At 43.0% G+C, this 27,411-nt stretch overlaps 1 long non-coding RNA gene across 1 annotated transcript in view; it reads left to right on the top strand.

Moving 5' to 3' along the window:
• The window catches only part of LOC308611701, a 119,796-nt gene extending 92,625 nt beyond the window's left edge, over positions 1 to 27,171 (top strand). The window contains exon 3 of the long non-coding RNA XR_014015015.1: positions 26,844 to 27,171. This is a non-coding gene — a long non-coding RNA (uncharacterized lncRNA). The remainder of the gene's footprint in view (positions 1 to 26,843) is intronic.
• Positions 27,172 to 27,411: the final 240 nt, after the last annotated feature.

The following is a 27,411-nucleotide window of genomic DNA, read 5'->3' as shown; positions in this document are numbered from 1 at the left end:
TCTCCTTCTAGTCATCCTTAAGCACTTATTCTTTTTAAATCCTTTGTTTGAATAGTTTTATTGAGATATAGTTCACATACCATGCAATTTACTCATTTAAAGTCTGTAATTCCAGGATTTTTAGTATACTCACAGATATGTGCATCACAATTTTAAAAACATTTTCATGATTTCAGAAAGAACCCCGTAACCTTTAGCTATTACCCGCCACCCTTCATCTCCCAGCTCTAAGCAACCATTAATCTACTTTCTGTCCTCTCTTGGCTTCCCTATTCTGAATATTTCACATGAATGGAATCATACGTGGTTATTTGTGACTGGCTTCTTTCACTTAGCATGTTTTCAAGGTTCAGCCATGTTGTAGCATGTATCAGTGCTTTTTAACGCCAAAAGTATTACACTGCATGGATATACCATATTTTATTTACCCATTCATCAGTTGATGGACATTTGGGTTGTTTCTGCCTTTTAACTCATGAATAATACTGCTTTGAACATTTGTTTACAAGTTTTTGTGTGGACATATGTTTTCATTTCTCTTGAGTACATACCTAGAAGTGGAGTTGCTGGGTCACATAGTAATTCTATGTTGAACATTTTGAAGCGCTGCCAGACTGTTTTCCAAAACAGCTGCACCATTTTTCATTCCCACAAGCAGTGTATCAGGGTTCCAGTTTCTCCGCATTCTCACCAACACTTGTTTTAATCTGACTTTGTGTTTCTCGTCATTCTTGTGTGTGTGAAGTGTTATATCATAGTGGCTTTGGTTTTCATTTCCCTGATGGCTAGAGATGTTGAACCTCTTTTCACCTACTCTTACTTTTTTTTTTTTCATCTACTCTTGCTTTTAATGGCATTTGGGGAAAGAGAGAAGATAAACAAGTGTGTTTTATCTACTGTGTTTAACTCGGAACACAATAGCTCATTTTAACTATGTGACAGGAAAAATATTTTCTTGTAAATATTTGAAAACACATATAGTAATGTCAAGTCTTTATCAACATGCCCAGTTTACTACTTCTATGCTCTCTGCATGTTATAGTTACTGTGTGATTAAGGGAAAGCAATATTGTGCACTGAATTTGACCTGTAAGATTACTTCTTATATGGGGTTGAGGGAGGAATTCATTCAAATGACTCCTTAGGGTTGACTAAAAGGCAGAGCAGAACTGATTGCCAGAGCCTCTAAAGCACAATGCTTTTTTGTCACCAATGCTGTGTACATCTGTTGTGAATAACTGTGTACCACAGGTGATAAGTATCAAAGAAATGTGAGAGCTCTGACATGGGCACATAGCATATGTCTTAAGAGATAGATGACAAGGTGTTTAAATGGGCTTTTGCACTTTAATCATAGTGTAAAAGATGGGATGTATCACACATGCCAAATGATACCTGTGAAAGCTGGGTGAGGGGTGTATGGGAGGTTACATTGTTCTGTCTGCTTTCGTGCATGTTTAAACATTTTTTACTAAAAAGCTTTAAAAATAATAAAAGATGTAGAGTGACTCATAAGGAGAGGGAGGGAGCAAAAGGATACCTGGCCAGGGTGATCAGTCCATCAAGACTAGAGTTTAGCTATCTCTCAATAAGGAAATTTCAGGAAGTGTAATTCCTTTGACGTTGGGAAAGAAACTTCTTTCCATATAACAGGAAGGAAGAAGGAAAGGAGGAATGGGAAATTTTTTTTTAAGGATTTTGATGAAAATTTCCCATCTCATGACTTCTAGTTCCTCTGTGAATGGTGGTTTGGCACATCTGCTGAGCAAGTGGAGATGGCCTAAATTTGAGAAAAGTGAAGGAGATTTGAAATAGATTTGAGTAGCACTGGAGAGAAAATGGACTAAGGAAACAGTGACCTAAGTTCCATTTGTTTTGTTCACATGTTAGTAAGCATGGAATAAGAATTTGTGGAATGGCTGCATTATTTCCAGGTAGCATGAGGGCTGAATTTATCATGGCATCAGTAGACTTGATTGTGAGATTTAATCCAATAGTCATCAGCTACTTATGGGAAGGTATTTCTGGAAAAGGCAGAGATAGGGGATTTTGCCAGACGGGAAGGATTAAAGGTGATTGGATGGGACCTATTTGTAGTGGAGCTTTTTAAATGTTGCTTACCTGATAGACCACCAAGCCTACCTTGGAGAGAGAGAAAAAGAAAACAAGAGCTTGGTGGATAGAGGAAGAGTAAGTGGAAAAACGACCTAAAGTTGAAAAATTAACAAGTAGTATATAAGCTGGGAGGATGGAGGATGAGGCCAAAGGGTGGAATGTCAGACTGTATTATTCCAGATGGCAGAAGTGTTCCTGGTAATAAGCTCTACAGTGTGGCAGTGACTGCACTGGAATGGAAGTAAAAATGAGATGATGTAGGAACAGGGAAGCTGGGTTACTGATAGGTCTATCCACATGGAGGTTAGAGCCCTCCACCACTCCTCACCTCTTCATGTTCCCCACCCTGGGCCCCCTCCCACCTTTTGTCCCTCTCCCGGGGGCTCCACGGAATCTGCCTTCTCTGTGTGACCATAAGCTTCAGATATTGTAGGATCAATGTCATAACTCTGGATAAGAAAATAAAAGTAGTGAGAGAAGGCTGTAGTGGACATCTATTTTTCTTTTTTTGTTTTAACACCCAGTATCCATAAGTCTTTCTGGAAAAAACTACCTCAGGTGCTCTCTAGGATACTCACCCTATTTTTGAGTCCCAGTCTGTACAAGTAGAGTTGCCTTCCCTCTAGACCTCACTGTAACGGTGGGTATGTGTGCAGCCTTGGCCAAAAACAGGAGGTCCATGGTAAGCCCCCAAATGTCTGATAACCCCAGTGCATAGTCTAGGACTCACCTCTGGTTCCTGAGCTGCAGGTATCCTGGGGAGGTGTACCACGGCTCCACCAAGGCTACTAATATCAGTGGTGGCACCTTCATCTTGATTGGTGAACTGTACACACTAAGGGCAATATCTTGTATATTCCCATCAAGCATAGATGGAAGGAAAGCACCATGATCACCTTCCCCAAAGAGGGGGATGCCATCTTGATGACATCCTTGGAGATACTGTTTTAGTACTCAAAGACACCCCCATGCCTTTTTGATATAAGGCATCAGTGTGCCGTGCAGTTCTCTGGTCAGCCTCAAGGACATGGTGCTTGGATCAGATTGAGGAATGGGGGAGCAGGACAGGGTCAGAATATGGGAATGATGAGGCATGAACTTTGTTCCACCAGTAAGGACATTCTTTCCCTTCACTTTTTCTTTCTTTCCCACTCACTTTAAGACATCTTTTGCTTACTCTCAGCTGTATTTTACCCTGGGAGGTAGGTGGCTGCCTGGTCAACATTCCTACCACTGACAGCTGAGTGGTGTTTTTCCTCTGCAAAAAAAAACCAGTCATCAACTGAGCAGCCTGAAAAAATATCCCGGGAGGGGAACCACTTCCCCAGGGTGCCTTTCTAGTAAGGAAACCTCCATGTCAAGTTTAAAGTATGCTCTCCAGATACATTAACATGACCCACATAACAGATTCTTAAGCAGCTGCTGTGCTGTTCCTGGACCCTACGGCAAGTAGCCCAGGGTCCAGTAGAGCAGCACCTCCGCCCAAATAGTGCCATTCAGGGTTCAGCCCCCTCTAGGAGCCTCTGGTCACTGAGTTCTAAATAATGATTAAGCTGTTATTTCTTCTTCAGCATTATTTTCAGAAAGTATACCTGTACTTAACGCTCCTCAGGTATAAAAGACCTATCTCCCCTACTTCTCTAAAGGATATAAAACATTCAGTGAGGGGGGATATGTGGGCTGCTATACATTTTCAGTAAGGCTAAGCTAAGCGGCAGAAGACAAAGCCCACCTCCTCAAATTGCATCAGGGAGGAAATGGGCTTTGGGGTGGGGCGGGGGTGGTGGCCGGGGTGGAAGGGGCACAATATCTATTTCTTAGCAAGAACTCCAGAGGACTGGTCACCTTTTAGCCAAAGCCAAAGGAAGCAGTCAGTAAGAGCTGAACTATCTCCTTCCTTTCCCTTACACATAAGCCCTGAGTTACCCAAAACCCATGCCCCCAACACAGTACACAGTACACAGAAAAGATACACTATTATTAGATAAATATTTATTGGGGAGAATCAATCATCTCTACAAGGAAGGAGTTATTTCTGGATGGGAAGTCTTCATCCCTGGAAATTCTGGGGCAGTGTTTTCTGTCTAGACAGTAGAGACAGATGTCTGAACACAGGGCCTTCAGCAGTGCTGAGCGCAGTGGTGGGTGCCTGGCCAGCTTGACGCCTGCGGGTGGGGCTTGGATGGGGCACAGGCTCCCTGTGGGACACTGGTGGGGGATGTTTGTGACACAGTCGCTGGTCCTTGAATGCCACAACTTTCTGGGGGTGTCTCTTCTTATCTCTGATCTGTCTTGTACTACTTGGAGGATAACTCTGGCCAGCAAAGATAGCTTCTTGATGGCAGGACTTGATATTTGTCAGTTTACAGGAGGGAGCCCTGTGGTTGAAAGGATGCCCCTGGACAGGCTCTGTCCAGACCTGCACTTGCACCTTTTGCTGAGTTTTCCTAATCTGCACTGGGGAAGGAAGGGGCTCTTGAGAGTAGGTGACATCCATTGCATACTGACACCCCGGTTTCTCATCTAGGAACTTCCTGATGCCTGTCGCGATTTTCTGAGCTTCAGTTGTCCCAGTCAAGGCAGCTCTACTTTTAACTAGGCCTCTGTTCTGCACAGTTGATATGGGGCTGCCCTTTTCCTGGGCATCTTCTTGCCTTTTGTATTTTATCCCAGAAAAAAGCCATTGCAAGAAGTGCTTCATTCTTTTTCTGATATGGCCTTCAGGAAGAGGCTGTCCCTTCTGTGATAGGATCTGGGAAGACTTGCTCGCAAGTGTCTTCTCTAGTACCATCTCCTGAGTAGGGAAACTCTTCCTCCTAAGTTGGGATGTCCCGAACCCTTCATCCCTTCGATCAAGCTCTTCTGCCTTGGGCTCCAGAGGGCTCACTCTCTTTGCAGTTGGTGGGAAATTCTTATCCTGGCACCTCCTTAAGGCATGCTTAGGGACCCAAGGTTCCTGCTGCTGCTGCATCCTGATTCCTCTGTCCTCCAAATGGACATGCAGCACCTGGGAAGCTCCCATGTCCCCACCTGAGACGCCCTGGGCATGAGTCAGTGAGGCCTCGTAAGTCAAGTTATCTGAAGCAAGGGATGTGTCAGTGGGTTGGCCTTGAGCCTGGCTATGCTCCCTGTTCTCCAGTTTAAAGTTCAACTCACTGAACAGTTGTTCTTTAAGGTCTAATGATTTAGGATCTTGGGGAACTGGTAATTTGGGTGGGGGGCTTCCAGTGGTCACGGTAGTTTCTACTTTATTCTCATTCACATTTATCATTTGGGAGCTCCCTGGATTGCTAGTTGCCAACATGTCACTAGTTTTTAATTGAAGAGTATCAAGCTCCTCAGCCGTGAATACCTCGCTAGACCATCTGGGCATTGAAACAGGTTCTGACTTCTCCACCTTTTTGCCCCGTTGCATTTCTCCTTTATCACTGGAACGCACACTCTTATGCTTCCGCTCATATCTGGCCCCAGCTTGCTTTGCAAGCAGCTTTTGGGGATATCTGTTGGCTAGTTGAGTCTGTCTATGACCTGCTTTCCCTGTGATGCAGAGGGAGACAGGGAGACGAGTCTGTCTGGCATCCTTAATTCTCTGAACACCCTCTGCCAGCCCACGGTTGACATCAGAGCGTGGTTGTCTCAGGACCCTCTGTCCTCCTTTGCCCACAGGTGAGGTGGCAGGGAGAGAACGATCCAGGTCAGGGGCTGAATTTGTTGTTCCCACTTTGTCTCCATGGAGAGATGCAGAGCTTCCTCTCAAGGACTTGAAGCTCCCAGATTTGGAGTCTGCCTCAGAAATCACATTGGTTGAGGAGGGCAAGTTGGCTTGAGACAAGGACTGGCATGAGGCATCTTTCAATTTAAAGATCTGTATGGATTCAAGGACCTTGCGGGGAAGGGCCCACAACATCCTCATATGAAACCTTTTAATATGGGCTTCCAGCATCTGTTGTGGACTGGAATCAACAAAAGTCAGGTCCTGGAAGGTATTCAGGGGGTAGGCCTCACCCACTGATGATGGCAAACTTCTCTGTTTTGTTCGGGTGTGGGATTTCACAGAAAGAAGCAATGTTTGCTTGATAGCATGCCATGAATTACGCACAGTCTCAGGGAGCCGACCCTCATGTATGTCCTCCAACTTCTTGCTCAAATGTACTTTTAGGACATTTTCAAGTTGTCTCCGACTTAGACTCTTTGCTGACACCCTTGAATTTTTCTCTGAGAGACTCACCATCTGACTGTTTAGGTCTTTCTCAGAGTCATACACCAGATCCTTACCTAAAGAGCTCTTTGGGTCATTCAACAGGTGATCTTTTGGGCCATTCTCTAGGCTGTGTCCCAGATCTTTCCCCACATCTTCCTCTAGCTGGAACATTACACCAGGGCTTTTTGGAAGTGAGTTCTCAGCAACAGGCTTCAGTAAGATGGCAATTGATTTAGATTGAGTGACAGATAAAGTGCAGTCTGGCTGTGGTGAAACAGACAGAGCTGGTGGTGCATGATGACAAGCAAAAGAATCGGGGTGATTCATTGCCTGGGACAAATCTGATAAGGGGTTGATATCTTGGGAAAGGGTGGGGTCAAGAGAAAAAACTGTATCCGGAGACAAAGTGGCCTCTCGTGGGAGAACAGGACCTGCTGTCTGAGTGTCACGTGGTAGGAGACGGGGAAAGGCAAGGGGTTGGGGTGGGGAGTAGTCCACAGGGAATTTGGAATCCAAGGAAGGAAAAGGCTCTGGTGCCAGAGAATGACCCAATGCGGAGGGTGAAAAAGAGTCAGCTAAGGGGGTCATTGGGTTAGGGGAGAGAACGGAGGTGGGCAGTGTGGTAGGCTCAAGCAGAGAGGCTGGTGTTAGGTCCCTTGGAGGGACTGTTGAGAAGGCAGGGGACAGAGTAAACGATGACTCAGTCACAGAAGCTGTGGAAGCCAACGGGGACACAGAGGAAGTAGAATCTTCCAGGGCCTCTGGGAGTAGCAGCCGACTGACCTCAGCAGTTGCATTATTACACACCTCACAGAAGGGGTCTGGACATAAGAGTTGACGCAAGCGGGTGGTGTCATCGTGCCGGCCCAGGGTGCTGCAGAAGACAGGAAGTACAAAGGTGCAACCAGGACCAGAACAAGGAAAGGGGGACCTGCTGGCCTGGCAGGGGTGGGGTCACTGGAAGCCTGCTGCCCCTTCACATTGCTCCACATCCATGAGTTCACAACATGCTCAGTAGCCCTCACCTCAAGGCCTTCATCACATACTCATTCCTATGCTACCCCCTGCCATGACTACAGCAGGTTGCACTGAATCCCTGGAATTGCATAGAACATGCTAAGGGGGGATCAGGAAAGAAGGGGAAAGAGTCACCTTTTCAGAATAGAAATCAGCTGCGTTTTCTCCTCTGTTTCTGTCTGGTGACATCTCCAACCTGAGAAACCAGGAGAGTGGGTTATATGTAATGAAGGTAGAAGCATAGGGATAATAAAGGAGTCCCCTTATGGGAAACCCTTGGGATATTAGACTCTGAAAGACCCAAGAATTAGTAGATGAGGTCAAATGGTCAATGATATTAACATGTGTATGTTGCTTCTTGTAAAGTACTTTCACATGCATTTTATCTCATGTGATGCTCAAAACCACCATGTGAAGCCCAGAGATCAGTGTTGCCTTAGAGAGGGATCTGATCATCCAGGAAGTCAAAGGACTTTTACAAAGTCAGGACACAGAAGTTCTGACTCTTGACATCTCACCTGGCCACCTGTTGGGAAACACCCATTGCCCAGGTCCATCACTGCTTCATGCCCAGCGATGAGCAGAGCAGGGAATCTGAGAAGTGTCTCAGGCTCTGACTGCCTTCCCACAAGCCTCTCCTCTGAGAACTCTGGTCTCTGAGAGAAACTGTACCTAGCAGTTGACATCCTCAGAGATCAGAGACCTTGGATCTCCTGGAAAAGGCAGGAAGGGTCACCCTTGGAGAGTTCAGGTGGGATAGGCAGAACCTTACCTTTTGGTGTTCCACCTTTCCTTCTCCTCTTGGCTCTGCCCTGATGCTGAGAACAAAAGAAAAGAATGAAGGGCTGGGGCTCATTTCTCTCACTCTTCTCTAGGAAACTCAGATATTCATTATCCATGAATAATATGACTCTCTTTTAATTAACAGAACTTTATGTTCCTTCTTTTTATCAATTTTAAAGGTTTAAAATGCTTTCAATTTTTTTCTTCTTTGACAAACTCAAAGAAGGACTTTCGACTATGAGGTCCACACTTGATATTCTCAGTCAGAAGTCATCTGCCCAAGGAGGGCCTAGCATCTGAGGCCAACAGTTACGTCCATGTCCCTCAGATAGGACCCTGTATCCTGGAGCTCAGGCTCCAGCCTATGGTCAGAGGCTCAGCATTGCTGCTCTGATCAGCCCAGCACAAAGGAAGGCTTTGTCGAGTGATGCCTGACATGAGAATGTGAGGCATGATCAAGCAATGGGGAACTCTGTTCTCCTGCAGAGATCCCAAACTCTCTAAATAACCCAACCCAGGGCCACAGAATTACTGTTTGGGATTTTATCCTGGAGTCCTCCAAACACTCAGATGGGACATGGGCTTCCACTGGAAGCAGCCGCAGAGCACAGGGAGACCAGGTCGGTGCTTTGTGACCGCCTGGAGGGGTGGGATGGAGAGGGTGGGAGGGAGGGAGATGCTTGAGGGAAGGGATGTGGGAACAGATGTATATGTATGACTGATTCACTTTGTTATAAAGCAGAAACTAATAAAAAAAATGCACACACACACACACAAAATGTGGGAATAGAAATGGAAACAACAATAAAGAATCTCCGTTGGGGGCTGCCCCAGGGCTGCTTACCTTTCGGATGTCTTTGGTTTTACTAAAGATAGATGAAAATGGCAAGCGCACCAGGTACCACAGGAACAGAAGAAGCAACCCCAACCCGCACAGGACGACGAGGTTTTGGTCAGTATCCAAGGATGTTGAGTCACAGCTCGGACATGGGTCAGTAAGCTGTTCAAAAATGAGAGAGCGTTCCATTTTCTGAATTCCGTTTTCTGAATCACAAGGCTGCTTGAAGTTACTGAAGTTATTGAGCAGTCCCAGGCCTGCATCACAGAGCACTGAAGAGTCACAAAGGGTTTCTGAGTGTGGGGGAGGGGACAACATGGAGAGGGTGTGTCCACGGCCCCTCCCCCACCCACCAGTCCAGCAACCCCTTCCGCCCCTGCTGGGCCTTCCAGGTCCCTCTGCCCTACCCTGCCATCCTATTTTCCAACTCCATCCTTTCATGGTTTCATATATTTACAGTAATGAAATTTTCTGCTTGTCCCATCGGTAACCCAGATACTACCTGGGTCCCCTCTACTGTTTGATAGAAACTTGACTTGGGTCTCACCAATTCCACTGCCTTAAGTGTCTGAAATACTGTCTGGAATTTTTGCTTGTACCCACACATTTATACTCAGGATCATATATGTCCTTAAATCCATCTTTCCTATAGAATCTTTTCACTACGCAAACCCAGTTCTAAAGAACTTAAAAGTTCTTTTATCCAGTTTTGTGAATGTTGAATAGGGAATTTTGCTTTTTGTTGCAGTCAGCCGTTACCATCTTCAGTCAGAGGGGCTGACTCAAATAATTAAAATGAAGAATTCATTGTTCAACATTCACAAAACTAAAGTTACTATAAAATAAATGTAAATAATTAAACTTTCACGAGATCTTGAGGATAAGTCTGTAGCACTTATTTTTCTGAAGTTAGTGAAGCTTAAACTGCATAAAGACTTTTAGGACATGCTACACACACACACACACACACACACGCACCCTTTGACAAACCCATCTGGTATTTTCAAATCTAAGAATAAAGTGTTTTCTCATTTTATTCCAATCTTCCATCTTTTGTTTTGACCCTACTTCTTCCTACTCTACCTAAAATACAGACAGTCCCTGACTAGGGGACATCAATTTTCTAACATGTGCACAAATCCCTGTCCTAGTCAGTTTGGGCTGCCGTAAGAAAACACCATAGACTGGGTGCTTAAACAACAAACACGTATTTCTCATAGTCCTGGAGGCTGGGAAGTCCGAAATGAAGGCAACAGCAGATTCTGTGTCTGGTGAGACCTACTTCCTGGTTCGTCAACAGCTGTCCTCTCCCAGCAACCCTGCAGAAAAAGTGGGTGAGAGAGCTCTGTGAGGTCTCTTCTATAAGAGCATTAATTCCATCACCTCCCAAAGGCCCCATCTCCTAATACTATGATATCATATTGGCCTTAGGGTTTCAACATATGAGTTTGGTAGGACACAAATATTCTGTCCATAACACTACCCAAAGGCTGTGCTAAGTCCTCTGGTGGCACGGTGGGACCCAGGAATGTCAAAGCCTTAGAGAAGAATCGAGTCTTGAGCAGCCTTACCTGATTATCCTTGTGGGCCCTGTAAATATCATCTTTTCTTAAGTGTGCCTTGCCACAAAGGTTGAGAAGCTCTGCTCTATATAATCATCCCCATAAATGTTTGAAAATCAACTACCTGCCATGCTTTTGTTCAGGCTCCTCTTGTCAGGTTTAAATAATCCCAGTATTTCCCTCCCCTCTTCCTACATCTTCCTTTCTAAACTCTTTATCTTCATGATAGCTGTTCTCTGAACTGTCTCCTAATTTCTCATGTCTTTCTTAAAGTGTGATGCCCTTTATTTGACACCCATGGCCTAGCACAGTTACTTGATCTCCTGTGAAAGGGTTAGACAGCCTTCAAACCCACAGAGTCTTCTTTCAATTATGCAGGAACAGGTAACCTACCCTGAGGATAAAATCTGCCAAGAGGCACCACTTCCTCCTGACCTTGATATGCAGCCTCAGCCAAGTTTTCATTTAATAAATATTTCCTGCTGGAAACTAGGAGACACCAGTACCTGTAAGTCGCAGGCTCTGTCCTTAAGGACCTCATGGTGCAGTTTTAGGGGCAAGCCCTACACAGGTCAAGAGTTACATAACCGCACAGGAGAGGTCCCCCATGGCATTTGTGAATTGGCAAGTGATCTCTGGAATAGATCAGAGAAGGGACAGATGCTATGGGTGATAACTGCTCAGACATTTTATGCTCCTTAGGAAGGTATCCCTGCATGCCTCTCCAATTTTCTGATACAAATTAACGATCCTTGGAGAAGATGGTTATAGAAGAGCTTTTCTCTTTTAAAAGGGCACATGTTGGCTAGATATTCTTACATACATGTGTGTGCCTTGCGTGTAAAACTTACAAGAAGTTTCAATAAAAAGGCTTTTCCCAAAATGTTAATAAGATTCCTTTTCAGAACCTGGTAGAGCTCCTTCAAAATTGAAAGAAACAAAGGACTAAATGTACAGCACTTTTTTTTTCTTTCTTTTTTTTTTTGTACCAACCACAAATAAACTCCATTGGTATTTAGTAGGAGAAGTTCACAGCACTTATCCTTCCTAGACTAACATCAATGATAAATTATAAATTTATTTGTCTAATTTATAGAACATTTTGCTTTCAGCAATCTCAGTGGATTTTCACAAACATCCTGTGATGTAAACAGTACAGGTATTATTGTGCCCATTTTATCAGTAAATAAAAATGAAGCTCAGAGACGGGAAGAAACTTCCTTAGATCGTTCAGCAAGTAAGTAGTAGAGCCCTGCCTACTAAATTCCCCACATTCTCAATGCTACTACTTTAAACAATATAAATAAGTGACTTCTTAAAAAGTATGCCCTGGTACTAAAATTAAAGTGGTTATGTGATTGAGAATATTCACTTTATCCATTAAGTGAGGCCAAATTTGGGAAGTAAAGAAAAGCTATTTTTGGCATCCTATCACCTCTTAGGTACCTTTTCCTTTTCATTCTTAGCACCAGTATCTTGGTAAGTTTTCTCTATTGCCCTCTTAAAACCTACTTTCAAGAACTCTATTACATATGATTCTCAGTAAGGTATAAATGAATAATAAAAGCTTAAAATGTCATCCCTCCCAGGAACACATGTCACACATTTTACATATATCTAACCCCAAAGCCTTGTAATAAAGCTCTCACCAGAGCATTTCAGGCAGCCATCCTGAGGTGGCAGTGGTGGCTTTCAGTAGAGTGAGAGCTTCTCCTCTCCACCCAATGACATCTTCCCAGTTGACCTTCATCACTACACAGAAGTCTGGTTCCAGATTTCAGGCTGCACATGGTTAGATTATCCCCAAGAAAGAGTATTTTCCAAAAGCTCTACTAGAATAGTACGCTGCCTATTGGAGGAGACTCAGTAGGGATAAGTCGTTCGTCTAGGATTGTCACATGTCCTCAGTGCTCTCGCTCACATCCTGGCCACGGTCCCAGGGATGAGCCACATAGAGGGAGCTTTTTTTAGGTTACCAAAGATCCTGAAGAACAACAGATTCTAGAGTAGAATCCTTTAAAGCTGAACTGAACACTGCCGCTTTAAGATGTTCTTCGTTCATACACACACCACACTTTCATTGAACTCTACCATGTAGTATTTCTAGTAGAAATATCAAGAAAATAAGGCATTGCCTCTGCCCTCAGGCAGGTCATAGTTCAGTAAGTAAGGCCTGCAAACAAGTATAATAAAGTGATATGAACTATAAAAGAAGTAGGAATAAGAACACAATGAAAATACAGATGAAAGAGCAATTAATTCTTCCACCAGGAGGGAGATGAGAGAGAGGCAGGGAAAATTTCAGACGTGGTGCCAACTGAGATGGGCCTTGTGAGGTCACCTCCTCCTCCTCTCCGTCCTTGCCCTGGCCCTCTTCCTGTTCCTCACCCCCTTCCTCCTCACCCTCCTTTGCTTCTTTCTTTAGACTTTAATTTTTAGAGCAGTTTAAGGTTCACAACAAAACTGAGCAGAAAACACAGAGCTCCCATATGCCATCTGACCCCCCCCAACACCCCTCCACACACACACACAACCTCTCCCACTATCAACATCCAGCACCAGGACTTCCCTGGTGGTGCAGTGGTTACGCCTGCCAATGCAGGGGACATGGGTTCGATCCCTGGACCAAGAAGACCCTACATGCCACGGAGCAGCTAAGCCTGTGCATCACAACTACTGAGGCAGTGCTCTAGAGCCTGTGAGCCACAACTACTGAGCCCGCAAGCCATAACTACTGGAGCCCACACACCTAGAGCCCGTGCTCTGCAACAAGAGAAGCCACTGCAATGAGAAGCCCATGCACCGCAACGAAGGGTAGCCCCCGCTCACTGCAACTAGAGAAAGCCTGCACGCAGCAAAGAAGACCCAACACAGCAGAAAGGAAGGAAAGGAAAGGAAAGGAAAGGAAAGAAGGGAGGGAGGGAAGGAGGGAGGGAGGGAGGAAGGAAATTTAAAAAAAAAATGCAGCACCAGAGTGGGACATTTGTTACAGTCATACCTACATGGACACATTATCACCCAGAGCCCATAGTTTACGTGAGTTAGACAAGTGTATAGTGACATGTCTCCACCATTGTAGTATCACACAGAGTAGTTTCGCTGCCCTGGAAATCCTCTGTGCTCTGCCTCTTCACTGCATCCTCCACCCTAACCCCTGGCAACCACCAATCTTTTTACTGTCTCCAGTGTTTTGCCTTTTCCAGAATGTCATATAGTTGAAATGATACAGTGTGTAGGTAGCCTTTTCAGATTGGCTTCTTTCACTTAGTGATATGCATTTAAGGTTCCTGCATGTATTTTCATGGCTTAATAGCTCATTTTTTCAGTGCTGAATAAATACTATTCAGTTGTCTGGATGTACCACAGTTGATTTATCCATTCACCTTAGACATCTTCTTGCTTCCCAGTTTTGGCACCTATGAATAAAGCTACTATAAACTCTTTTTCTTAAAAAAAACACGTTGTTGAGGCATAATTCACATACCATATAATTCACCCATTAAAAGTGTACAGTTCAATGGCTTTTAGTATATTCACAATGTTGTGCATCCATCACTACAGTCAATTTGGGAACATTTTCATCACTCTAGAAAAGAAACTCTGTTCCCCCTAGCCTTCACCCTTCAATCTCATCACTCTCCCCAGCCCTAGCTTACCACAAATCGACTTTCTCTATAGATTTGTCAATTCCAGACATTCATATAAATGGAATTATACAATATGTGGCCTTTTCTATCTGGCTTCTTTCACTTAGCATAATGTTTTCAAGGTTAGTCCATGTTGTTACATGTATCAGCACTTCTTTTCATGGCAAGTAATATTTCATTTTATGGATATACCACATTTTGTTTATACACTGATCAGCTGATGAACATTTGGTTTGTTTCCACTTTCAGCTATTATGAATAAAGCTGCTATGAACATCTGTGTACACATTTTGGTGCACACATATGTTTTCATTTCTTGCTTATTCGTTTTTGCAATAACTTAAAGTCACACTTTGTCTAAGTTTGTTGTTTTCTGAGATTTTGGTAATATAACCATATCAGACTCCCTATGAAATGAAAGCTTTGGAGTCTAAATGCAGTTTTTGTCAAATGTCTGGGTGCATCAATTTGCCCTCCTGCCAACACTCTCAAAATTAGCCCTTGAGTCAGCAGGAATGATGGTGATGCATAATGCTTAACATTTAAAAGTAATGAACACCTTATGTTCTCAAGTTCCTATTCTTAGAAAATCAGAGGAGGGTGTGGGAAGAGAAAGTGCAATCCAGCCAAAGTGAACATGAGCAAACCTATTACATATATAAAAGTGCATGTGTGGTCACACTAAAGCATTGGGCATGTGTCTGAGGATGAGAGTAGCCAAAAAAATGAGGCTGAGAAAGAAGGGGACTCAACTGTGAATGACTTTGAATGACAGTTTAAGAAGCCTGAACTCTGGACCAAGGGAGTGGGAAGCTAAGGTTTTCATAACCAGAAGAATGGCCTTCCCAGATCTCTGTTTTGGAAAGATGACTGGCAAGGTGACTGAGAGTTAGGGGGAAACATGCAAATTATATCACATAGGACTCTTTCTCTTGCAGATGATAGAAAACCTAATGAATTCTAGCTTGAGCAAAATTTTTAATTTATTGGCTTCTATTTCTCTATAACACAGGAGCAGATTCAGTTTCTGACTTGCTACCTCTTGGTTCTGCTTTCTTGGTGTTGACTCATTCTCAAGCCACTTCTCTTATAGTCCCAAGGTGGCATCCAGCCAGGAAAAACAGAATTGTTGTCCCAGTTTCTCAACCAAAGTCCCAACATTCAAGTGACTGGGACCAGCTCAGGTCATAAGAACACCCATGAAATAATTACTGGGAACCAGAGAATACTACTGGCCTAGTCTAGGTCAGTGCTACTCAAAGTGTGGTCCGTGGACCAATGCCTGTTTCCACATGTTTGTTACCATCTACAACAAGATAAGTTTAGACAATCAGCCATAAAAATAAACGAAATTGAGTTCTTTGTAGTGAGGTGGGTGGACCTAGAGTCTGTCATACGGAGTGAAGTAAGTCAGAAAAACAAATACCATATGCTAACACATAGATATGGAATCTAAACAAACAAAAATGGTTCTGAACAACCTAGGGGCAGGACAGGAATAAAGACACAGAGAATGGACTTGAGGACACGGGGAGGGGGAAGGGTAAGCTGGAATGAAGTGAGAGAGTGGCATGGACATATATACACCACCAAATGTAAAACAGATAGCTAGTGGGAAACAGCCGCATAGCACAGGGAGATCAGCTTGGTGCTTTGCGGCCACCTAGAGGGTTGGGATAGGGAGGGTGGGAGGGAGATGCCAGAGGCAGGAGATATGGGGATATATGTATATGTATAGCTGATTCACTTTGTTATACAGCAGAAACTAACACGCCATTGTAAAGCAATTATACTCCAATAAAGATGTTAAAAAAAAAAGATAAGTATAGAAACTGAGGATGGTTAGAAACTTGTACTGCAATTTGAGAGAGTCATTAAATTTAATAATAAAAACTGAGGCTTATATTTTGTATGTCATAGTTCGTGTGTCATTTTTCCAGGGATTCATTTTTACTATATTTTATACAAGTACCAGTCCACAGTGGATGGGGGTGTGGGAGATGAAGCAAACTGGTCCTTCACCACAGATAGTCTGAGAAACCGTGGTCTCATATACATGGTCCACTGTGAAGCCTGCGGGTGAATCAACATCCTGGAAGCACACAGGGAGACTTTGGGGAGCTCTTCTCCCCTCGCCATGAAAGAAGGCAAAAATAAATGTCCACTATAATCGGGATCTTAGTTGGAGAGAGGAAGGACATTCGCAGACTTACTTTAGCTCTCTTATTTTCTCAAGCTTTTGTCCACGTTGATCTGCCCTTATTCAGAGTCCCTAGTAAGAATTTACTCTGCATAAGCTTTGGATATGGCCAGTTTAATAGGCTAAACATTACATGGGCATTCACCTGCCTTGCCCATTAAAACTTGTATTACTAGAATCAAAGCATTTGAATGGCTCTCTTAAGCCATTAAGAGAAAAACAACTTTGAGCTAGACTAACACAAGGTAATTACTAAGCTGAGCGAAATTCCTCTGCCATGCTCTTGGCACTGAGGTATGGAAACTCTACAGCCCTATAAGAAGTCTGAAGGAAAAAAATGTTTTATACAAATTTCAGGGGTCTAAGTTTCTCATTAAAAGTACATTTTAGAAAGTTGTTTTAAGTTAACTTGCTAGGGCAGTTGTACGGCAAGCAGACGGATGTAGCAATTTGTCAAACTGCAGCTTTCATCTCTCTTTTAAAATGATATGGAAACAATAAAAACACAATTAAAACTAAAATTAAAAAAGCATAATCTGAAAGAGTATTTTGATTTTTTTCTAATTAAAGCTCTGCAATTAAAGTTTTGCTGGAGAACAACCTGTGTTTTTCATCTCACAAAGGGCTAATAAATGCACAGAATTTGAGATGTCTGCTAAAACTCAGAGCTGGAAGTGACCTTGGAGAACCTTCTAGTCTGGCTTTCTCATTTTACAAATTGGAAACTGAGGCCAGAGCAGGTTTATTTCTTTTTCCCTTAATCCTTTCTTTCATGTGTGTGCATGTGTGTGTTTTCTCTTGGTGTCTGCACCTAATTTAGTCACTCAATATAGGACTTTCTTCTTTCCAGTATGAAGACAAGTACTCAACAAACACCAAAGTTTATGCAGTACTACCTCGAAATCTGCAATTTTTGCCTAAGTGAACTTCACAAACCATTGAGATAGTAATGCATTTTTGTGAAAACCAAATGGAAATACAGCATGTGCCTTCATCCCCTCTGCAATAAAATAAGCTGAATGTAACTTCAGTATTCTTTGGTGACCCCAGCTTAGTCTAATAAACAGCTGTGATACTGCAGATGAGCAGGTGTAGGCGGTCTGGGACATGGACACAAATGTGCATTGTCTCCAGCAGTGCCCCACAAACCTGCTATCATTTTAAAAATCCATCACCTGTATTTTAGGAGTTTACCTCTTTTTCATAAAAACACAAGAATTGTTTGCCAAATGTACATATGCAGTGCAAAACTGACCTATGACAGAACTGCCTTTAGCAGGTCACGGGGCTACCCTAAAGAGTTAATGTAGTTTGGATCACTTTTATCCCCTCAGGGGGTGAGGGAAGGACAGGAAGGAAATGGAATATAACAAATAATATAAGATTTGGTGAGTACTTAATTTGTGCCCCAAACTTTCACTCATTTCATTTCTTAACTATCTTGTGAGAGAAGAAATAGTTCTCTCACTCACAGATAACAAGACTGAGCCCCAGAAAGATTAAATAACTTGCCCAAGGCCATAAGCGCTAAAAAGTGAAAAAGTAAGGATTTGAACCAAGCTTGCTTTGGTCCCAGACGTGCATCTTCAGTCCACACAATACTGTCTCAGAGAGTAGAGTCACTGCGTCTTGATCACTGACTTCATTTTAACATGCCAGGAGCTATATTTTGCTGTATAAGAAACCACCCCAAAAATTAGTGGCTTAAAACAATGAACATTTTATTTGCTCATAATTCTGCAATCTGGGTTGGGCTTGGCTGGGTGACCCTTCTGTTGATCTTACTGATGGCTACTCACGTGGATTCATCCAGCTGGCAGGTCAGCAGGGGCCTGGGCTTGACTGAGACACTGGGATGGCCAGGCTTGTCTCTCAGGGCCTCTCCCTCTTATGTGGCTTTTCTGACAGCCTCTCCACATAGCTGTAGCAGGCTAACAGCATTCTTATAAAGCAGATCATGGCTCTGAAGAGAACAAAAGCAGAACTTCTTAAGGCTTGGAACAAGAACTGATAGAGCATCACTCTGCCACTTCCAGTTAATTAAAATAAGTCATACTCCCAACTCAGGTTCTAAGAAAGAGGACTACACAGAGGCAAATACTGGGAGATCACGGGGGGCCAACAATGTAACAGTGGTCGCTATACTCTTCTTGAACTGTGGCACAATCAACTGTAAAAGTTGCTGTTTCTTCTATACCTTCCATTTTTCTTATGTGCAGTTTTTCACTCTTTTCCTGTTTGTTTCTCCACTTTCTCCTACCGTTTCTTAGCTTTTCTGCATTGTAACTGGCCTTCCCTAGGCAGCCACAAATAAAGGATGCCTCTCCTTCAGAGCAGTGAACTGACCAATCGCATCTTGTCAACCCTATTCTTCAGGTCATCAGTCTTTGTTAAAGTGTTCTACTGACAGAGGTTGCTTTGTCTAGGTTTTTGTTTCATCTTGTTTTGCTTTATAAACTGCGTTCAAAGCTGGAAGTCTAATGTAAAGGAAATAGGACATTACTGCCTCAAGAAGCAACTTAAGTGAGTACATTTAAAAGCTTCACCCTTATAAATAAAAGTTAGAATCTATCATACTCCTCTTCAGTTTTACCTGCAAGAAGGCAAGATGTCCAGTTCAATGGCCAAGGCAAGAAATCAATGTTTATCATGTTTTACATGCTTTAACTTCCTTTAGCAGTCATTCACCAGGGCAGAGAAGGAAGAGAGGCCTGTAGGAATCAGATAACTTCCAGCATTACAATTCTAGTTCACAGCAGGTTGCTTCTTACACGTAGCTAAAATGAGATCCGATTAAATTTCCATTGAATCATTCAACCTATCTGATCACTGCTTTCTGCTGTCAGGAGAGTTTCAAGAGTACTAAGAATTAGGGCCAGGAGAACTTGCTGTACAGATACCACAAGCATGAAGAGGGCAAAGGAAATAAGAGAAAAGAATTGCAAACACCCAAGGTGAAAATTCTTGCAGAAGGGGATCATGGGTTTCCATTTGAAATACTGACGAATTCAAATGAAAGTTAAAAGTTGAAACGTGAATTACCCTTCAAGTGTTTCCAAATCCATTCACTGACAATGTTGATCATTGTGTCTTTTATTCTGCACCCTGAGGCCAGTCACTGGATCCTTGATTGTTGCATTACGTCTCCACCAGACATTTAGGTGCAAAAATGAAAGGGGATTAAATTTAATTTGGCTATGAATTGCTCAAGTGAAGGAGGCAACTGAGATAAAATGTCTTTGTTACTATTTTAGACTAATTCATTGACTCGAATCTGTGTTCTGTCGTCACAAACATCAAAAGTTGATTGAAAATGGGTGTAAATTCATACATAAATAATACACAAACTCATGACAACCCTCATAATGATTTACAAAGTCCAATAAATATTCTAAGAAAATTTGGAGAATCTGACTAGATTCTGATGTTCTCAGGAAGAAAAAATTGATAAGTTTATCAAAGAAATTTTTGAACGAAGAATATGAACGGCAGCCACACTAGATATTTAAGTACAGCATAAAGCTGAGCTGGAGGGAGTGGTGCCCACCAGCACCAGTGTCCACATGGTGGGGAGAGCGCCAACGGTGGCTGCCGCCAGTTGACTCTGTCCCCAGGGTGAACAGCAGTCGTCACCATCCCTCACCCCATGCCTCTCTGGGAAACTCTCCAAGACCAGTAAGCATTTTTTGTGAGAAGTCTCTTTTAAAACTGCTTTTGCTATATCCCATAAATTTTGGCATCAACATGTCTCATGGTCTGCCTGAAGGACAGGGCCTGGATCTGACCCCATCTCTTCATCCCAACCTCCAATTCTCCCCCTGGACCAGCCTTCACCACCCTCAGCCTCAAGTCACCTGTCATGGTCTCCCACACGAGCTCCACGCTTTTTACCCTTTTGCTCACATGTTAGCTTCTGCCCTTTTATATGGAAAATAAACACTCTATGGTGAAAAAAAATAAGGCTATGATAATTAAAATAAGACACTACAGAAAGAAGGAAAAATATAAAGATATAGAACACACACTAGACAGTCCAGAATTGATTTTTTTCCATACAAGAATTGGCTAGGAAACAAAAGTGACATCACCAGAAAGGAAGAACTATTCATTAACTTGTGCAGGAATAACTGGGTAGGAATTTAAGGGAAATAAAATTAATTTAGACCCATCTTTCATAGTGTATAACAAAATAAATCCCAGATATATTAAAAAGTTAAATATTTTTAAAACATCCTTTTCCAAATGCCTGCTCAAACAAGGTATTAGATCTGTGAATTTAAAACCAAGGATGACTTCCTAAGCTTAAAATCCTTTTAAGAAATCATAAAACAAAAGACCAACTGTTCAGACTACATAAAATTTGAAACTTCTATTTGTAAAAAAAAAAAAAAAAAGAGTAGCAAAACCAACTTTTTAAAAAGAACAACAGCAGATTGAGAAAATGCATTATTTTACTATTATAGCAAAAGAAAACATTTTCACATTTATTTTTGATTTTTAAAAAAATGTTTATCTTTGGCTGCGTTGGGTCTCCATTGCTGCGTGCGGGCTTTTCTTTAGTTGCGGCGAGTGGGGGCTACTCTTCATTGTGGTACATGGGCTTCTCATTGTGGTGGCTTCTCTTGTTGCAGAGCACAGGCTCTAGGCGTGCGGGCTTCATTAGTTGCAGCACGCAGGCTCAGTAGTTGTGGCTCACGGGCTCTAGAGTACAAGCTCAGCAGTTATGACACACGGGCTTAGTTGCTCCGTGGCATGTGGGATCTTCCTGGACCAGGGCTCGAGCCCATGTACCCTGCATTGGCAGGTGGATTCTTAAACACTGTGCCACCAGGGAAGTCCCAGAAGTTCATCTTCTTTAGCAATTTATTTTCATATATGGAAAGGAAAAGAAAAATGGTTAAAAAAACCTCTAGGTCCTTACTGCATAGTTAATTCATGAAACCCTGCTGCGCCTTACTGTACTCCTTGCTCCACAGTATTCCAGTCATTTTATTTTCACATTGTCTGAAGACAAGTGTATTTATGGAGCAGACTACTTGAAATAGGAACTGTCCACTAAACCTTGAAAACGTAGTCGCTGCGTCTATAGCTGACTTACCATTCTGGTGCTCTCTCTCAACCCTGAAGCTCTTAGAAGAGACCTTTTATCCACTTTATAAGTATCAGGCCCAACATGACATATAAGCATTTCACAAAATAGTTTGAATTTTGGAATAATTTTGATTCAAATACTTGGATGCAGAGATGGAGAAATGAAGGAGGCAAGAAGGTATTATTCCTCTGTTCAGCCCCTTGCACTAGGTTTGTGTCCCAAGGAAAGAGGAGCATCTCTGTGTTTCTACATGGAGCACGGCCCTAAGGAGAGTGAAAGGCGCACAGGGCTGCCCTGCCATCTTCAGGGTGTGAACCACTCTTCCAGGTTTCCTGGCAGACTAGAAAATATGGCTCTTTCATGGAGGGCACACAGCAGTGTCAGTGTGACAGAGCCATCCTCGGATACCTTAGCTGACACCTGACATTCCACTGGCTGCCAAAGTGGAAGAACAAATGGAACATGTTTTTGAAACCCATGCAAACACCTCTGAGGATGCTCAGTGTGTGTGTACTTAGGGACCAAAATGCTACAACAAGACAGAACTATAAACCAGGAAATTTTTGCTTGATACCATTTCTCGAACTCTATTTACGCCCACAAATAGGTGAAACCCAAGGCAATTCAGGTCACACTGACAGATGCATTTGGCCAAGTTGGTACGTTGAATACCAACCGTTGAGTTTCTTGACCTCATCTGAACAGTTCTCTGATGTGTGTGGTCAAAGGAAGGTCACGGATCTCAGGAAAGCATCTCCCTACCACACCTGCTCTGTCTCTGTGTTCTTTGTTCCTCTAAGTCCCCAGTTTACTGCCATCTCCTGCCCCCGCTCTCCTTGCTGGCACAGGCTTTTTTGAATATGATGTGTCTCTTTCCTGGCTCATTCTTTGGCATTTCACTGAAACACCTGCTATCAGACCTCAGGAATAGGGAGAGTTATTTTTTGCCTGGTCAGGAATGAGCATTTGGTGGGAGTCATTTCTTTAGTGTGCAGTGCTCTGAACCCAGTGCTTTGGGTGTGGAGGTCCAAGGCATTTCCTTGGGGAATCTGGTCAGCTTCCTGGTATAGAAGACTTAAGTTAGCCACAATCCTTAAAGCAGTCCTATGAGAACATATAAAATACACTTCTATGTTAGAAATGTCCTAGCATTTTTGGAATTAGGTACTTTTGAGTGTTTTTATTCCATAGACATCACGGATGCCATATCTCAACTGCATTTCAATTACTGACTTATACTTCCGCAGTATAAACTTTGTAACTTCTTGACCACGAACTAGGCTGAGCACTGAGCTTGCTTCCTTTCTTTCCCTCCCTCCCTCCCCCTTTCCCCTTCCTTCTTCACTCCCTCCCTCCTCTCCTTCCTCCTTCCTTCTTTCCTCCCTCCCTCCATCTCCCTCCTTCTTCCTTCTCTCTCTCTCTCTCTTTCCCTCTCTGGCTTGGGTGATTGTTGATGCCATTCAGAAACAGAGAAGATGATCTGTTCAGTTTCTAATATGTCAAATTTGAATTATCTAAACAGGTAGAGATATGCTCTACCCAGTTATGTCATACATAGTAGAAACTTTATAAACACCTGTGATTAAATATATTTGGGGTCCAGTTCTGGAGCTCAGCAGAGAGGGCAGCCTGAAGATGTAAGTAGGGGTCTTCAACATACAGGGTGGACGACATGGGCGTCTTGGGTTTAGAAGATGTCCCTTGGGGAATCTGCACAATGGAAGAGTGAAGGACAAAGCTCTGGGGAAACAGACCAGGGGCCGGCAGAGGACCTGAGAAAGAGCAGTTAGAGAAAAGTGAAGATAACCAGGAAAGAGAGAGGTAATGGAAACTGAGGGAAGAGAAGATGCAAGAGAGGCTGTGTGACAAAGAAGAAAAGGCCTGCAGTGCCCTGAATCCTGCAGCCCCCAACCCTGGCACCTGGGGGCAGGGAGCAATCACTATATAGTCACAAAGTTTGTTGCTTTTTATAGAGAGGAAGGACTCATTCAGAACCAGAATGAGCAACATTGCCCCCTTTAAACATTATTTTTTATTAATAAACCTCCACAGAATTAACAGTATTTTATTTTTAAAAAATTTGTCTCTTCTTTTTTTTTTTTAACCATTATTCATCATCTCTTTGATTACTTGCTCAAACCCAGTACACGTGTATAGGGGTATCAGAATTGAGAAGTGAGGGAAACCACTTTATTAACAAGAGAAGAGTGCTTATTCATATAGTTCCTTTAGTCCTCAGTCTTATAATGTCTACTCATTTTCAGATAAATTTCCCCCCTTTCCTTTAATGAAGTTATGTCGTAGACCTGTAACACAGATTCTTTGCTTAAATGTAAAAACATTTAAAAATAAATGTGTACTCCCTTCACTCATTTCTCCTACCACCCCACCCCCTGCCTCTGGCAATCACTAATCTGTTTCCTGTGTCTGAGCTTGTTTTGTGTTTTGTTTGTTTGTTTTAGGGTCCACATATAAGAGAGGTCAAATGGTATTTGTCATTCTCTTTCTGACTTATTTCACTTAGCATCATGCTGCCCACCCATGTTGTTGCAAATGGCAAGATTTTTTTTTTTTTTTGTGGTACGGGGGCCTCTCACCGTTGTGGCCTCTCCCGTTGCAGACCACAGGCTCCGGATGCACAGGCCCAGCAGCCGTGGCCCACGGGCCCAGCCGCTCTGCGGCATGTGGGATCTTCCCGGACCGGGGCATGAACCCATGTCCCCTGCATCGGCAGGCAGACTCTCAACCACTTCACCACCAGGGAAGCCCAAGATTTCATTCTTTTTATGGCTGAGTAATATTCCATCGTGTGTGTATGTGTGTGTGTGTATATATAATGTATATAAAATTCTTCATTCATTCATCCATTGATAGACACTTCTGTTGTTTCCATATCTTGGCTATTGTAAAATAATGCTGTAGTGAATATGGGGGTGCATATGTATTTTTGAGTTAGTGTTTTTGTTTTCTTTGGATAAATACCCAGAAGTAGAATTACTGGGTCATATGGTAGTTATAGTTTTCATTTTTTGCAGAACCTCCATAATGTTTTCCACAGTGGCTGCACCAGTCTATATTCTTACCCACAGTGCACAAGGGTTCCCTTTTCTCCACATCCTCACCAATACTTGTTACTTCTTGGCTTGTTGATAATAGCCATCCTAACAGGTGTGAAGTGTTATCACATTGTGGTTTTGATTTGCGTTTCCCTGATGACTAATGATGTTGACCTCCTTTTAGATTACTGATTCAGTCTTCTTACTAGTAATTGGTCTGTTCCTATTTTCTACTTAATCATGATTCTCTCCTCATAGTTGTATATTTCTGGGAATTTTTATTTCTTCTAGGTTGTCCAATTTCTTGGTGTATAATTTTTCATAGTAGTCTCTTATGATCCTTTGTATTTATGTTGTACCATTTGTGATATTTCCTCTTCTACTTCTGTTTTATTTATTTGAGTCCTCCCTTTTTTTCTTGGTAACTCTAGCTAAAGACTTGTCAATTTTGTTTATCGTTTCAAAGAACCAGCTCTAAGTTTCACTGAACTTCTGTATTGTCTTTTTGGTCTCTGTTTCTGCTGTAATCTTTGTGATTTCCTTACTTCTACTAACTTTGAGCTTCATTTGTTCTTCTTTTTCTACTTCCTTGAAGTGTAAAGTTTCTTGAGGTAGGTATTTATTGTTATGAACTTCTCTCTTACAACTGCTTTTACTGCATCCCCCAAATTTTGGCATATTTCCATTTTTGTTTGTCTCGAGGTATTTTTAAATTTCTCTCTTGATTTCTTCTTTGACCCATTGGTTGTTTTGTTCTTTTTTTCCCATGTTCACTCTTGATTTAATTATATACAGCAGAGACCCTGACATTCAGAGTACCAAAAAAATCCCGTAACTACTGTTCCTACCCAATAGATATTTAACATATGATGCTTATTGAGAACCTACTGTGTACATGGGGCTCTGCTAAGTACGGGAGGGGTGGTTACAAAGAAGTATAAGGCTTGCTCTCTGCCCTCAAAGAACTTACAACAAAAGGCTGATGAACTAAGGGACACGTGGGCAGGCAATATACAAGGTGTGATACATGTACAGGAAGGTGAGGCCGCTGTGATGTGATGGAGTTTGAAATCCAGACTTTGCTGCTTATTAGCTGTGTCAGCTTGAAAAGTTACTGAACCCCTCTGAGCTTCACTTTCCTCATTTGTAAAACGGACTACGAAGCCTACCTCGAAAGCTTATCATGATGTAAGGAGCTAAGGCACATGGAAATCTTAAGGTGTCGTTATTATGGTTTCTCTGTGCTAGATACTCAAGAACGGCTCCTGGATCTGTGGGATTTGGGTTTGGCTTTGAAGAATGGATAGGACTGAGAAAGCAGAGAGTTAGGGAAGGAAGCCATTCACCCAGAGCTCTCCGTAGGCAACAGCGTGACCTAAGTCGTGTTTGTCTTCCCGCTCTAGTATTTCATTACCACATCCTTACCCGAAAACCCCCTTTTCAGGATCCTGTTTTGCAGAGACACGTTGCTGCCACGACCTGAAACTTTCCTATGCGCCCCCCTCAGAGTCAGTCCCTCTGTGCCTTCCAAGGAAGCTGCTGTCTCGTCCAATAAGCCAGACAAAGTGGCAGTAGGTCTCAATTTACTGATCTGTACAGTGGGGGTAACATTACCTCCCTTCCCTTCCTTAAGGTTTACTGTGAGAAGCAAACGATATCACTGATGTGGAAGCACTTTGTAATTGTGAGCTTCTAACTCCACAGGATGTTGTTAGGATGACAAACTCGGCTGCTGATTGAATCCAATTCGACGCTACGTGGAAAGATAGGCCTGACACAATACCTGGTCTGTAGGCTCTTTCTTGAGAAATGTCAAAAGGTATATATGATTAAATCAAAAGAGTGAAAAGAGATCATCTTTAAGGTCTGTTGTTCTCTCTTAGGGGAAAGTTTTTAACGTTTAAAAATCTAGAATCCATGACGTGTGCTTTGTAATCAACCCCCCAAAATGACCGTTGAGAGAAACGGGGTTCAGTCAGGCCAAGCAGGAGGGAGGAGAAGCACCTTGCCTGCTGCGGGTGTTGGGGGAGAGACCTGTGGACTGATGGAGTCTGGTAGCACTTGCCCGACATCTCAGCTGGTGGCCTCCTCTCTCACTAGCACTAGGCTAGTTTTCGCAACTCTAAAAAGAGCCGATTTTTACAAGCGTTTCCCAGTAGGTGGATTTTTTAGTTGTCCTTCTCTTTTCTGTGTGTAATGCTGTCTCCTTTGGGCAGTTTCCCCAGCACCTCCACTGGGTTTTATGACTGGATGGACATTGAGACTTTTATTCCTGTGGGTGTTGGGTTTCATTTTTATTCCTAAACCTTTATGGTCTTCTGGTCCCTTGCAGGCTGAAGCATAAGGAGGGGCTGATTTTCCTAAAGCAGAGGCCGGTGGAGGCTCTTTGGGCTGAGCAGGAGCTGGAGCTGAAGCGGGAGGCGGAGCCGGAGCCCCGACCCATTGGTGTTTTAGTAGCATGTTGTTTAATCGCCACATAGTTTTGAATTTTCCAGCTTCCTTCATGTAATTAATTTTGGTTTCATACCATTGTACCTGGAAAAAAGGTACTTGATATGATTCCAGTCCTCTTAAATTTATTAAGACTTGTTTTTGGGGGGCTTCCCTGGTGGCACAGTGGTTGAGAATCTGCCTGCCAATGCAGGGGACACGGGTTCGAGCCCTGGTCTGGGAAGATCCCACATGCCGCGGAGCAACTAGGCCCGTGAGCCACAACTACCGAGCCTGCGTGTATGGAGCCTGTGCTCCGCAACAAGAGGGGCCGCGACAGTGAGAGGCCTGTGCACCGCGATGAAGAGTGGGCCCTGCTCGCCGCAACTAGAGAAAGCCCTCGCACAGAAACGAAGACCCAACACAGCCAAAAATAAATAAATAAATAAAATAAAATAAAATAAATAAAT

Source organism: Mesoplodon bidens (genome assembly GCF_964165515.1).
Source record: "Mesoplodon bidens genome assembly, contig: HAP1_SCAFFOLD_544, whole genome shotgun sequence".
Classification (NCBI taxonomy): Eukaryota; Metazoa; Chordata; class Mammalia; order Artiodactyla; family Ziphiidae; genus Mesoplodon; species Mesoplodon bidens.
The sequence above is the reverse complement of the archived record's forward strand: the minus strand, read 5'-3'. Positions and strand labels throughout refer to the sequence as shown.